Raw genomic sequence first — 13782 nt, forward strand, 5'->3', positions numbered from 1 at the left:
GCCAACCTTAACCCAGTAGAGGTAAGCTTCCGTGAAGGGGCAACAAGGGGGAATATAAGGACGACATCCTCCATTAGGGAGATGAATTGTGTCAAAAGACGTAAATGTCATGAGGCTTTTTACTCATGGGAGTATTAAGGCTTGTCATATTTACGCACATAAAAAACCTGAAGAGGCAATAATACAAGAAAAAGATAAGTTGAGATCAATGGGTCGATACACTACAGTGTAAAGACTTCCTGCGATTTCGCCGCACAAGAGCAAATAAATTTTTTGGCAAAATAATACCTTTAATTAGGAAGGAAAAATAAGACCTCATGAGAAAAATAGGATATACAGGAGTTGAAAGAAAAATAAGTATGCTGCGAATCTGTTCGCATGATACAAATCAAGATTGAGGCAGAGAGCGACATTATGTGCATCAACCTATCAATATGTGCCAACTAACAGTGGCAAGAATGGGAATGCAAACATAAAAATAATGTTATTTTCCCCATTTGATAGTCTCATGCACATGCGAGAAAGAATGACATTTTGATATTTGCAAAAAGAAATGTAAATCTGTTTGAGGGTTAAAACAGTTTCTGCTGATTTCGGTAATTTCGTGTGTGTGGGTGAGAAACGAGTCTAAACTCTAAACAATTTACTGCATGGGAGTAATTTGATTCGGGAGATCAATCTGTACAAATCCGTCTTAAACCAAGAAATGGCCGTTCCAGACTTGCTTCGGTCACAAAGTGAAGGAGAAGGGTTAGTCTTGGGAAGGGAAGCAAAGAGAGTGTTGAACCAAGAATAGTTGATTCCGAAGGTGTGGTTGTTTTACAACTTGTATCAGAAGTTAAAACTGGATAGCCAAAATGGAAAGCTACCAGGTCATTTCTTAATGCTGTGTATTTTTCTCCTGACCAAAACTTGTGTTTGGTGGAAAATAGGTGAGACCTATTTATACAAGTCGCAATAAAACGTACACTGGCCTCGTAAGAAGTGGAAGCGATTGAGTGGTGGAAGAAAAATGGTAACGGGTAACGCCTAGAATTGATGTTTCCATAAATAGGATACGTTTCACCATATTTCTTGCCATTACTAACCGCCTCACTCTTATGACACTTTCTTGTAACGTGCGTTTTGCACGCCGCACGCTGTAAACCGCCAAACCAATACCCTGATGATCATCCCACAGTTTGTGGCATGTTTTGATGTCTCGAGTGTTTTCGTTGAAAATGTGTAGCGTGTTCCTAGGTGTGGCAAGTTAATATTGAGAGGCTTGACGGTTCGGTGGCGACCTTCGATGGCCGAGATTTGTATCTCAAAAGGAAGGGTAGCTGTTGATTATGGCTACCTTTCGTTGGAAGCCAGCGTTGTAGCCGCGGCATAGCTTGCGCATGCTCTTGGCGTGGCCAATTAGGGTTTGGTACCGTGACCAAAGAATTGGCACCGTAGCCAAGTGTGTGCCATGGCCAAAGAATTGGCATCGTAGTCAAAATAGGGTTTGGCGGCACGGTGGCGAACTTGTACGGCTGAGATCTGCATCTGAGAAGGAAGGGTAACCGTTGATCGTGGCTACCTTTCGTTTGGCGGCCAGCGACATGGTGGCATGGCCGGCATGCTCTTGCATACTTTAGGCGCGGCCAAATTAGGGTTTTGGCATAAACCGTGAAATTTGGCATTGCGGCTAAAAGTTGCCACAAGTTTGGTGGCGAACTTGTACGGCTGAGATATGCATATCAGGAGGAAGGGTAGCCGTTGATCGTGGCTACATTTCGTTTGGCGGCCAGCGGCATGGTGGCATGAACGACATGCTCGTGTATACTTTAGGCGCGACCAAACTAGGGTTTTGGCATAAACCGTGGAATTTGGCAAAAAGTTTCCACAAGTTTGGTGGAGAACTTGTATGGCTGAGATCTTCATCTCAGGAAGAAGGGTATCCGTTGATCGTGGATACATTTCGTTTGGCGGCCAACGACATGGTTTCATGGCCGGCATGATCGTGCATACTTTAGGCGTGGCCAAATTAGGGTTTTGGCATAAACCGTGGAATTTGGCATTGCGGCCAAAAGTTGCCACAAGTTTGGTGGCGAACTTGTACGGCTGAGATCTCCATCTTAGGAGGAAGGGTAGCCGTTGATCGTGGCTACCTTTCGTTTGGCGGCCAGCGGCATGGTGGTATGGTCGGCATGCTCGTGCATACTTTAGGCGCGACCAAATTAGGTTTTCGGCATAAACCGTGGAATTTGGCATTGCGGCCAAAAGTTTCCACAAGTTTGGTGGCGAACTTGTACGGCTTAGATATGCATCTCAGGAGGAAGGATGACCGTTGATCGTGACTACCTTCCATTTGGAAGCCAGTGTCATGGTGGCATGGCCGACATGGCTTTTGCGTGAAATGGAGCCGCAAGCATCGTGCAGATTTGTTGGCCCGGCTTGGAGCCGCTGGCATTGTGCGGCTTGGGATGGAGCCTTAAGCAATGTGCGTCTTGGACGGAGCCGCTGGCGTGGAGCGACTTGGATTGGAGCCGCGGGCAGTGTGCGGCTTGGACGGAGCTGTTGGCATGGTGCGGCTTGGAGCCGCTGGCGTGGTGCGGCTTGGACGGAGCCGCTGGCATGCCTTTGGCACAGTGGTGTGGATGACATGGTTGGCATGCCTTTGGCACAGTGGCGTGGCTGGCATGGATGGTGCATACCTTTGGCACAGCGGCGTGGCTGGCATGGTTGGTGCGTACCTTTGGCACGGTGGCGTGGCTGGCAAGGCCCGTGCATATCTTTGGCATGGTGGCATGGCTGGCATTGCTTGCATGCCTTTGGAACGGTGGCATGGCTGGCATTCCTTTAGCACGGTGGCGTGGCTGGCATGCCTTTGGCACAGTAGCGTGAAGGGCATGCCTTTGGCACGGTGGCGTGGATGGCATCGATGACATTCCTTTAGCACGGTGGCGTGGCTGGGATGAATGGAATGCCTTTGACCCGGTGGCGTCGCTGGCATGTCTAGCATTCCTTTGGCACGGTGGCGTGGTTGGCATGACTTTGGCACGGGTAGCTGGCATGAGCGAATATGATGCCAGCCAATACTAAGGGTTCTGCCACGGAACGTAGTATATATATATATACATATATAAAAAGGTACCCAGTGAGTCTTGTACTGGCAAGGTGCCGAAATTTATAGCGTATTTGGGACGGCTGTCGCATCCGTGATTCTGAGTATATTTCATGTAGACATATTGAATGGCTCAATAAATGTGCTAGCGGATATATTGGTGTTTATAGATCCGTTTTCTTACAGAGTGACGTCACGTCAGACCAAGGTTTTACAATTTTGACCCTAAGCTAAAAACCACCATCAACATTAAGTCACCTTCTTAGCTCGGAACAGGGGCCTTGTTGCGAGGTAAGCATAAGATGGTGACAGACAAGGGCAAAATCGAAACGGCAAGTCATGAAAAGATGGTCAGGAAGATCCGACTAACCTTTTTCGGGAGGTAAAGATAACCCGTGACTATGGCGTTGGCGGCTTTGCATAAATTCGTCTCGTGGTTCTGCTAGCTAGGACGCGGAGTGATAGTGGTGGTTGCTGGCTGGGATGCAGACAGTTAGCGTCAGCTTGGCTTGGCCATGCGCCATCTTGGCTAGGCTAGGGAACGCGGAGTTGTTGGCTTGGCTTGGAGCCGCTGGCGTTGCTTGGCGTGAAATGGGGCCGCTGGCATGGTGCGGCTTGGAATGGAGCCGCTAGCATCGGTCGGGTTGGAATGGATCCGCTAGCATCGGTCGGCTTGGAATGGAGCCGCTAGCATCGACTTGGCGCGGGCGATGGTTTGGCGTGGGCGCTGGCATGTCGTGGCGCAAGCGTGGACTGTTGGCACCGTGAAGCTTTCCATTGTGGTCCCGGTTGCCTCTTTTCATGCGTATCTCAAATAGGAAATCCTTTTCTTATTCAAATTCCAAAATTGTCACGCCTATAAAAGGGTTTAGTTCTCATTTTTATCTTGTATCTTTGTTCTCACGTCCTGGTGCTAGCGGCATAGTGGTACCAATAAATTGGGCAAGCATATTCCAGGTGTGTACTCCAGCGTTTCTCTTTCAATCTTTTTTTTTTTTTTTTGTGTTGGTGCATACCCTATCCATAGGTATACCTTCCATGAATTTGTAGAAATATCGTTCTTCAGTAATGGTGTAAACCCTAGCCATAGTTATGTCTTCCGTAAAATTTGTAGAAATACTTCATCGTAAATGATTCCTCTTCGAATATCACCATAGTAACATTGACCACCTCACTAATAGTATCGGGGGCAATCATTATGCAAAGTAGGCATGCACGGGTAGGCGACTGCCATTGATTCCATGAAAAACTTGGCGTTAGTGTTTTCCTCTCTTTTTTTTTTGGTCGTGAGCATAGTTTCTGCGGTGGGAGGCGCGACTCCTTGGCCAAGAGCGTACTTTCTGCTTGCAAGGCGCGGCTTTGGTGAGGGGGCGCATTTCCTGTGGCAACGCGGGGTTCGCCCTGCGCGAGTATCAGTCTCCACTTCTTTGTCTATGCGTGTTATGACTTGCAACTAAAACAAGTTGGCTCCCGTCCAAAATGGATTCTCCGTTGTTCATAAAGCGGTCTTCATGCATTTTTTTTAACTTTTGTTCGTCTTTACTTCGTTGTAGCTATTATAAAAGTGAAAGCAGCTGTTGATAGTGGTGTTTAGCTTAGGGTTAAAATCGTAAAACCTTACATCTGACATGACTTCACTAGGACCACTAGCGCATTTATTGAATTATTCAACACGCCTACGTAAGAATTACCAGGGTAACTTTTTTTTTTTTACATATATGTGTCATGTTCCACGGTAGAACCCTTAGTATTGATCGACATCACCTTCGTACACCACCGTGCCAATGAAAAACCATGCCAGCTACGTCTCCACGCCAAGGCATGCCAACCATGCCAGCCGCACCACCGTGCCAATGACAAACCATGTCAGCCACGTCTCCGCGCCAAGGCATGTCAACCATGCCAGTCGCATGTGCCAATGGCATGCCGTGTCATCCACTTCTCCGCGCCAAGGCATGCCAACCATGCCATCCGCACCACCGTGCCAATGGAAAACCATGCCATCCACGTCTCCGCGCCAAGTCATGCAAACCATGCCAGCCGCACCACTGTGCCAATGCAAAACCCTGCCAGCCACGTCTCCGCGCCAAAGCATGCCAACCATGTCAGCCGCGCCACCGTTCCAATGGCAAGCTGTGCCAGCCACATCTCCGCGCCAAGGCATGTCAACCATGTAAGCCGCACCACCGTGCCAATGGAAAACCATGCCAGCTACGTCTTGATGAGTGCCAAATAATGTATATATTTATCCCTTTTTGTTGGCATTTAACTCATCTTTTGTGCATTAATTCTACATTTTACCCCATATTATGTATTTTCATTGTTTTCAAGAATAAATATTTTTATTAATTAATTTTGCATTTTTAGGGTAATAAATAAAGTCTGGATGACTTGCGGAGCAAAAAGAGCAGAAAAGTAGTGAAAAGCCGGGAGAAATCACGCAAGGAAGCCGCGAAGAATGGTGCGCACAACCTCATTTTCTACACACAAAAACGCCTCCGTTCTCAGCCATCAGATCAGTTCTCAGAAGCATCCTATGGTCGCTCCTTCATAGATCATCAAAATCTGAAGTCTCTGCCAAGCACCACAGCGCTGAAATTCCAAGCCTTCAGATTAGATGGTAGTTGAATCCAACGGTTGCTCCCTTGCTGTTTATCAAAGTTTGATATCTCCGCCTTACACTACAGCACCTAACTCCATCTGGTGTCGTCAATTTTGTTGTATCTCATAATCCAACGGTCTCCACATACCTCTCCATCGTAGCCGTTCGATTCAATCTATCTGGGATCATCCAACGCTCTTTGCTTGCTGTTCATCAAAACTCTCTACACCCGCTCAACACCCTAGCAACCGAACCCTATACACCCTAAACAAACGCATCCCTTCTCCCAAAATCAACTGAGCTCCTTCTTCCCCGACATTTGCAGAGCCACCTCTCTGCCACCACCTTCCCCGACCATTTCCAGCCACCACCTCACCTCTGCAACACCATCACTTCTTCACCAACATCATCAGTACCTCCCCAGTCCGTTCCTTTATCTCTCTAGCCATCTATTTTAGTGACTTCTCACCATTCTAAACCCTAGGTTGGAAATCACTAAAATAGATGAGGCTCTAGACATCAATCGAACACAGGAGAGGGAGCAGGAAGATCAGAGGAGGAATGGGTCGAAGATAAGAGAGTCAATTCCACGATTTTGGGTAATGAAAGTTAAACCCTAATTTTTGGGATTTGGGGGAAACCCTAATTTTAATGTTTGGGTATAAATTGAGGGTTGGGTATCACTGTTAAAACTTGTTCTTGGATTAACCAAGTAACCAATTAGGGTTAAGTTTCAGTTTTAATTTAATTTTAATTTTAATGTTAATTTCAAGATCAATTTTAACTGTTCAATTTTAGGGTTTTTATAATTTAATGTTCTTATTTTTTTATTCTGTTTTGATACTAATGTTTAATTTTTGTATGATAATTTCCTGTTTTGATGTTGAATTTCAATGTGTGTGCTGTTTCATGTTTTGTTAATGATTTAATCTTTCACTGTTTTAGTCCCTGTTAGTGTTAGTTTATCATGTTAGGTTAATGTTGTTCACTGTTAATGCTTGATGCTCCTCTTGATGTTTAATATTTGTGCATGTTTCTCAAACTGTGAAGTTTAATTCACTGCTGTTAGTTTAATGATATGCTAGGCTAGAAGGCTTAGAAGCACTGAATTGATTGAGTAATGGAAGAAATCAGTGCTCACAGCAAGCTGATTATCTTGCCATTCCATTTTTGTATGCTTAGGATGCATTGTGTTGATTGAGCATTGGGAGAAATTAGTGCTTATAGCAAGCTAATTCTCTTCCCATTCTATTTGTTTGCTTGTATTCTTCCCTTGGCCTTGCATTGTCACCATTTCAGTTTCACCATCTCCCTTGCCCTTGGCCTTAGGCCTTGGTTCATTTATCTTGTTCACACTGTTTTCTTCATTGTCATCTTTCTTTTGCTGTTTAGTTTTTAGTCTGTTTAATCTTTGCTGTTTTTGCCATTCTTTTGTTCTCTGGTTTGCTTCCATCTTTGGCCTAGAGCCACTGTTTACACTCCTCTTTTGCTACTAATCCAGAAGCCCTGCTGTTGTTGCTTTTGCCCTGTTGCTGCAACCCATCTGCCCTGCAACCCTGCTGTTGCTGCTTTCCTTTGCATTGCTGCATTGCCTCCCTTCCACTGCTGCAACTGAGCCCAAAGCTCACTTCAACACTGAGCCCAAGTTCAATTCAGTGAAGACCAGGCCCAGCTCAAACCAAAGCCCAATTCAATCAACTGTGGGCTTAATCAAAAGCCTAAGTTTAAGGCCAAAGCCTAGTGCACTTCAAGACCAACTGAGCCCAAGCTCAGTTCATTTCATTGTTAAAAACGAACCCATTAGGCCCAATTTACTCAAAGGGTATTCAAAGCCCAACAATAGCAAATTTAGAATCCAAAATAGCTAGAACACTTCAAACACACCCAGTCTCTGTGGATCGACCCATACTTGCACGAGCTACAACTGACGACCGTGCACTTGCGGTATTACTGTAGGCCCGCGTTTCATTTCGCTTAATTTTACACATCTCCGGGTCCACCACGTCTCCGCGCCAAGGCATGCCAACCATGCCAGCCGCACCACCATGCCAATGGAAAACCATGTCAGCCACGTCTCAGTGCCAAAGCATGCCAACCATGCCAGCCGCGCCACCGTGCCAAGGCATGCCGACCATGCCACATGTGCCAATGGCATGCCGTGCCAGCCACCTTGCCGCGCCTAAACTATACCATGCCGGCCTTCCCCTCAAGGCTGCCAAAACGAAGGCGTGCGACAATCAACGGCCACCCTTCCATCTTAGATGCAAATCTTAGACGTCCAAGGTCACCAACCAATGCATGGTAACCTTTGGCCCAACGCCAAAACCCTAGTTTTGGCCACGCCTAAACCGCGCCAAGGCATGCCGACCATGCCACATGTGCCAATGGCATGCCGTGCCAGCCACCTTGCCGCGCCTAAACCATACCATGCCGGCCTTCCCTTTACGACTGCCACAACGAAGGCGTGCGACAATCAACGGCCGCCCTTCCATCTTAGATGTAAATCTTAGTCGTCCAAGATCGCCAGCCAACGCATGGTAACCTTTGGACCAACGCCAAAACCCTAGTTTTGGCCACGCCTAAACCGCGCCAAGGCATGCCGATCATGCGACATGTTCCAATGGCATGCCGTGCCGGCCACCTTGCCGCGCCTAAACCATACCATGCCGGCCTTCCCTTTACGACTGCCACAACGAAGGCGTGCGACAATCAACGGCCGCCATTCCATCTTAGATGTAAATCTTAGCCGTCCAATATCGCCAGCCAACGCATGGTAACCTTTGGACCAACGCCAAAACCCTAGTTTTGGCGACGCCTAAACCGCGCCAAGGCATGCCGACCATGCCACATGTGCCAATGGCATGCCGTGCCAGCCACCTTGCTGCGCCTAAACCATACCATGCTGTCCTTCCCTTCACGAATTACAAAATGAAGGCTTGCAACAATCGACGGTCACATTTTCATCTAAGACGTAGATATTAGCCGTCCAAGGTTACTAGCTAACGCAGGGCAGCCTTTTGGCTCGACGCCAATCCCTAGTTTTGGTCGCGCCCAAACAATGCCAAAACCCTAGCTTTTGGCCACGCCTAAAATAAGCCATATTAAAGCCATGTCGGCCATTCTTTTATGCCACTGGATACCAAACGAAGGCTTACAATAATCAACGGCTACCCTTCCTCTCAAGATGCAAAATCTCGACCGTCAAAGGTCACCACCGTGCCGGGAAGTCTCCCAAGCTCAACTTGCCAAACAACAGCAACATGCTACATGTTTTCCACGAAAATACTCGAGACATCAACACATGTCACAAACTGGGGGACGCTCATTGGGTATTGGTTTGGTGGTTTACAGCGTGCGGCGTACACTACGCCCGTTACAAGACAGTGTCAAAAGGATGAGGCGGTTAGTAAATACAGGGAGTAATGGTAAAACGCTTTCTTTTATGGAACATCAACTCCAGGCGTTACTGGTTACCACCTCCTCCCATTTACTCATCCGTTTCCATTTCTTACGAGACCAGAGTACATTTCACTTCGACTTGTATAAATAGGTCTTACCTATTTCCACCGAACAACAAGTTCTGGTCAGGAGCATACAACACTTAGAAAACGTTTGCAAGCTTTCCCATCTGTTAGCTTCCCACTTTATGATGCAAGTCACAAAACAACTACTCTTCCAGGATTAACTATTCTGGTCTTAACACTCTCTTCGCTTCCTTCCCCAAAACCAACCCTTCTCCTCCTCTTTGTGACCGAAGCAAGTCTGGAAAGCCCATTTCTTGGTTTAGGCCGGATTTTTACAGATTGATCTCTTGAATCTATAGTAATCCCTTGCAGTACATTTTTTAGGGTTTAGACTCGTTTCTCACCCACACACCCGAAATTACCGAAATCAGCAGAAACCGTTTTCACCCTCATACAACAGCGTAAGAGAATTTTGCTAGGATGTCGCCTGAGAAAAGCCCAAAAGACGTTGGCAACTCCAAGCCAAACATAGATGATGAATTCTTCACAATGTGTTCTGCCACAGCTAGGAGAAACCATCCCAAGTATGCGTCGATCCTTCTGACCGGTTCGGAGAGAAAAGGAGGGACCCAGTCGGTTCGGTCAGGGGGTGTAATACGGTTTTTCCTTCAGAGGAAACAGTATTGTGTTTCTCCTATTGACTTTAAAATCTGTCAGAGTCCATTGCGCTCTTTTGATAAATCATGATAAGCCAGGACTGCGTAAGAGCCAACTTGACCAAGGAGAAAATTATCGATGCTGTCACTGTTTCTACAACACTTCAGATTAGGAAAGATATCACGGGCTTGGTTGCTTTCATCTCCAGATGGTGTCTAGATACTCATACAGCCATATGCAGGTGGGATGAAATGACTATCTCCTTAGAGAATGTAACCATCTTGCTGAACCTTCCCATAACAAGAATCCTTGATATCAAGTTGTCTGAAGATGAAGAGATACTAGGACTCAGGATATACACAAAAATTTGAAAAGATTTCGTTGCTCGGACTTGAAAAGATTTATAATTAAAAATATATACACAAAAATTTGTCACAGGATCAAGAGATACTAGGACTCAGGATTCCACCAATTCTTATACTCATGCGAATCAACTATTAATTCTAGACAATTATAACTTATAATGATAACAAATATCGACTCTTTTCTTTGCGAAAAATAGATTTTGTAAAGTATTAGATGTAAATCATAAGCATGATGCATCAAGAGTTCCTAGACTAAGCATACATCATCAGATAAAATCACAAATAATCAAGAAAAATCATAAACCAACTCATAATAGTGCAAATAGTCATAAAAGAATTAAATAGAAATACTCATGCATAAAGAATTGTTTCCTCCATCATCCCAGTAATGGGGTTTAGCTATTCATAATAATCATGTTCGAAAAATATATATTTGATGCTCAAAATATGATTAAAAGAGTCAAAAGTTATAAAACAATGATTCTAAGACTCACAGAAGGCGTCCAGAAAGAAACGATAGAACTTAACTGTTGTAAAAGAACGATAGAACCTGAGCGCTGTAAACAACGACACTTCCTTTCCGCTGCTGGAACTGTTGAAGAACGACTGTCTTAAGTGTCTGTTCTTCGTGTTCTTGAAGCTTTTTAATGGCAGCAGCAGCAGGTGAACATTGCTGCTGGTTCCATTTTCTCGCTCCTCCTAGCTCTGGATCGACCCCAAACTCTTCATCCCTTTAACATACTTCTTAGTATCCTATTTATACATCACCAACCCCTGTAATCCCCACAATAACTCCAAGAAATACCCATTAATGGTTTTTATTCACGAGAATATTTTCTTTCCCTGTTCACCTTTCACGCGTCTTCTGTTGATTCTCCCGTGTATTTTGTTGCTCATGCACGCTCCAAATCTCCTAAAATATTGAGTAAAGCTCGTCCAGGAACATGCCAATCTTCCAAAGATAGCTTAAAAATCCCGAGAATCACTCTCAAAATATTCTTCCCTGTTTTGCTCTGTTTTATCTCCCACGGATTCCTTGGCCTAATTTGCTCGATTAAAATAGCTGCACCAGGCCTGTTAAGACATATTAGGTCCATCCCAATCATTTCCAGCAATTGAATCTTCCAAAAACACGCCCAACAATCGGGTTGAAATTCATGCAGACGTGTTTGAGAAGTTCCCGCCAATTTTTCTTTTAAATCGTGAAGGTGGTGTCCCCCTTAGCAAACAGTGGTGTCCCCTTAGCAATTTGGGTGGAAACATCATTTTTGGGGTGTAAATAACCATGGGGTGCCCTTATCCAATCAAGGGGTGCCTTTAGCAATTCTTCCGGGATATTTTCCGCACTTTTTCGGGGTTCCTCCAGGACATTTCCAGGGTACTTCCGGTACGCTATCAACGGAGCTCTAAACGCCGCATTTTTAACCAATTTCGCCGCAAGGGATTATTTCTCTAAAAACACCTATAAGTAAATAAAACACCATAATAAGTACAAAAATGGGTACTAACACTATATACAATTGGGCTATATTAGACACATAAATGCGTCTATCAAATACCCCCAAACTTATTATTTGCTAGTCCCGAGCAAATCAAAACTACAAAATAAAATCCTAACTCACTTTCTCAGGCATCGTCGATTGCATTTAGCGTATGCAATAAGCCTTTAAACCCTAGGTGGCCCTAGCGGCCGAGTTATAGTCTCGGGAGGGCTTACCAGAGATATACCCACAAAATCATTACTCCATACCCTAACTATCTACGCAAAATCTTGGAAAGCACTAAAGAACCTCCTTGGTTGGCATACTTATTAATTACAGGAGGAAGTACCCTGATGCGAAATTCCAATTGCTGTATCATGTAAGTGACCGAGCTCTACTTATATAGTTTCACGATGGAAAACATACTCGGAGTCAGACTAATCATATGGATAGATTAAGAGATGGATATAGAAAAATATAGATGGTTTTGATGTTGACTAAGTGAACGATGTTTCTCATATATGTCTGAAGGCCACTGCCAAAATAAATCTATCCTAAATGACTGAGATAGTCTGACTAATATCAAATCACTGGCATATACAAGGGAACCAGTGTTCGATAATCCTAACTTTAAGTCAACACAACTGACATATACAAGGGTTCCAGTGGTCGAATTTATTGAATTGTATTCCGTTTAGTCAAATGGTCTGGTCTAAATTTTTTCTTTTTTTTTTTTTATTTTTTTTTTCATATTTTTTTTTTCAATAATCAGTCACACTATTTTATCCTAGCAGTGGTAACAACTTGAATCGTGAGCCCTACCTAATCACCTAGAGAAACATAGTTTAAAAATAAAATAAAATAAAAACAGAAATGAAAAGGACTCAACGAGATATGCGAAACTATCATGTTATTTCTAACACCTGAGCTTTGTGCTTTTATGAATAGACTCTTTAGATGTTTCCATCTAGTCAGATTGGTCCCTCAACTCCTAAAACCAAAATGCTTCCATCCACTTAGATTGGTTAGTGCCATCCTAAATAAGCATAATTTTCTAGGCTCTGGAGTTTATTAATCATGTAACTAAAAAGTTTCTCCCAATATCCACACCAAATGAATAACTTTTACAACAAATAAAAGTGGTAGAGAATTTATACCTGAAGATGTTCGAAAAATCCAATTGAGACTAATAATTGGTCTTATAATTGACAACTCCTACAACATAAATCGAAAGAGATTAAAACTCTAACAAACAAAATCAACGAGAACAAAGACAAAAAAGGGGGAAACTTACACTTCCAAAGCCTGATTTTATCTACCCAAGTTGCATCAAATGCAACCCTAACTAAAAATATAAGAAAAACAATTAACAACTCAAATAAAAAGATGAAAAAGAAGTTGATTGAATAAGAATGGTTCTCACTTTAAATTGAAGAACATGGTTTTAGATCGAAAATAATGATATGAATAGATCTGGAGAGATGAAGAAGATAATGGTCTTTCTTCCTGGTTCATGGTAGTGATTTGTTTTGTTTCATGAAAATCTGTTGGTTTTTCTAAGATAGCAAGCAGATCTGGGAAGATGAAGAAAAAAATGGTTTTTCTTTGGAGGTGCTCGGATGGAAAGAGATAAGAGGGAAGAAGAGGGAAGAGAGACAATGGGGTGGAACGTGGAAGAGGGAGAAAAAGATAAGGAATGGAAAGATATATTTTTAAGGTAATAAAACAAGAGATAAGGATAATAGAAAGTGTGGGACCAAAAAAATCCAAACCATATAAAGAACCATGATCCTCCGTAGGTGTCTCGGTCGTTGTGTGATTGCTAAAATTTAAATAAAACTAGTTATTCAATGATTGTTTTTAACGCTTGAACCTGTGCTCCGCATTTTTATTAAATCTATGACCGTCTTGATCGGTCCACGGTCAGTTGACTGTCACTGAGGGTCGGGAATGTGGGTAAAAAAAAAACCCATTTACCACTAGTGAGGGGTTTATGATCCATTCTAAGAGAAGTATACTACAGTCTTAATTCCTCCAGATTAAGATTCTCAAATCCTCGTCAGTTTGTTCTAAAAGAAGAATTAAGGTGTTCTAAAAGAATTTCCTCGTCAGGAAAGTTAGA

General features: G+C 43.8%; 1 long non-coding RNA gene across 1 annotated transcript; it reads right to left on the reverse strand.

Annotated features, from left to right (window-relative positions):
- Positions 1-10818: 10818 nt before the first annotated feature.
- Positions 10819-13323, reverse strand: LOC113292807. Its single transcript, XR_003331878.1, has 3 exons — positions 13084-13323; positions 12818-12875; positions 10819-11641 (listed from the first exon to the last, which is right to left on the reverse strand). It is a non-coding gene; the product is annotated as an uncharacterized LOC113292807 (long non-coding RNA).
- Between the last annotated feature and the right edge of the window lie 459 nt (positions 13324-13782).

The sequence above is a fragment of the Papaver somniferum genome, chromosome 7, assembly GCF_003573695.1.
Source record: "Papaver somniferum cultivar HN1 chromosome 7, ASM357369v1, whole genome shotgun sequence".
Lineage (NCBI taxonomy): Eukaryota > Viridiplantae > Streptophyta > Magnoliopsida > Ranunculales > Papaveraceae > Papaver > Papaver somniferum.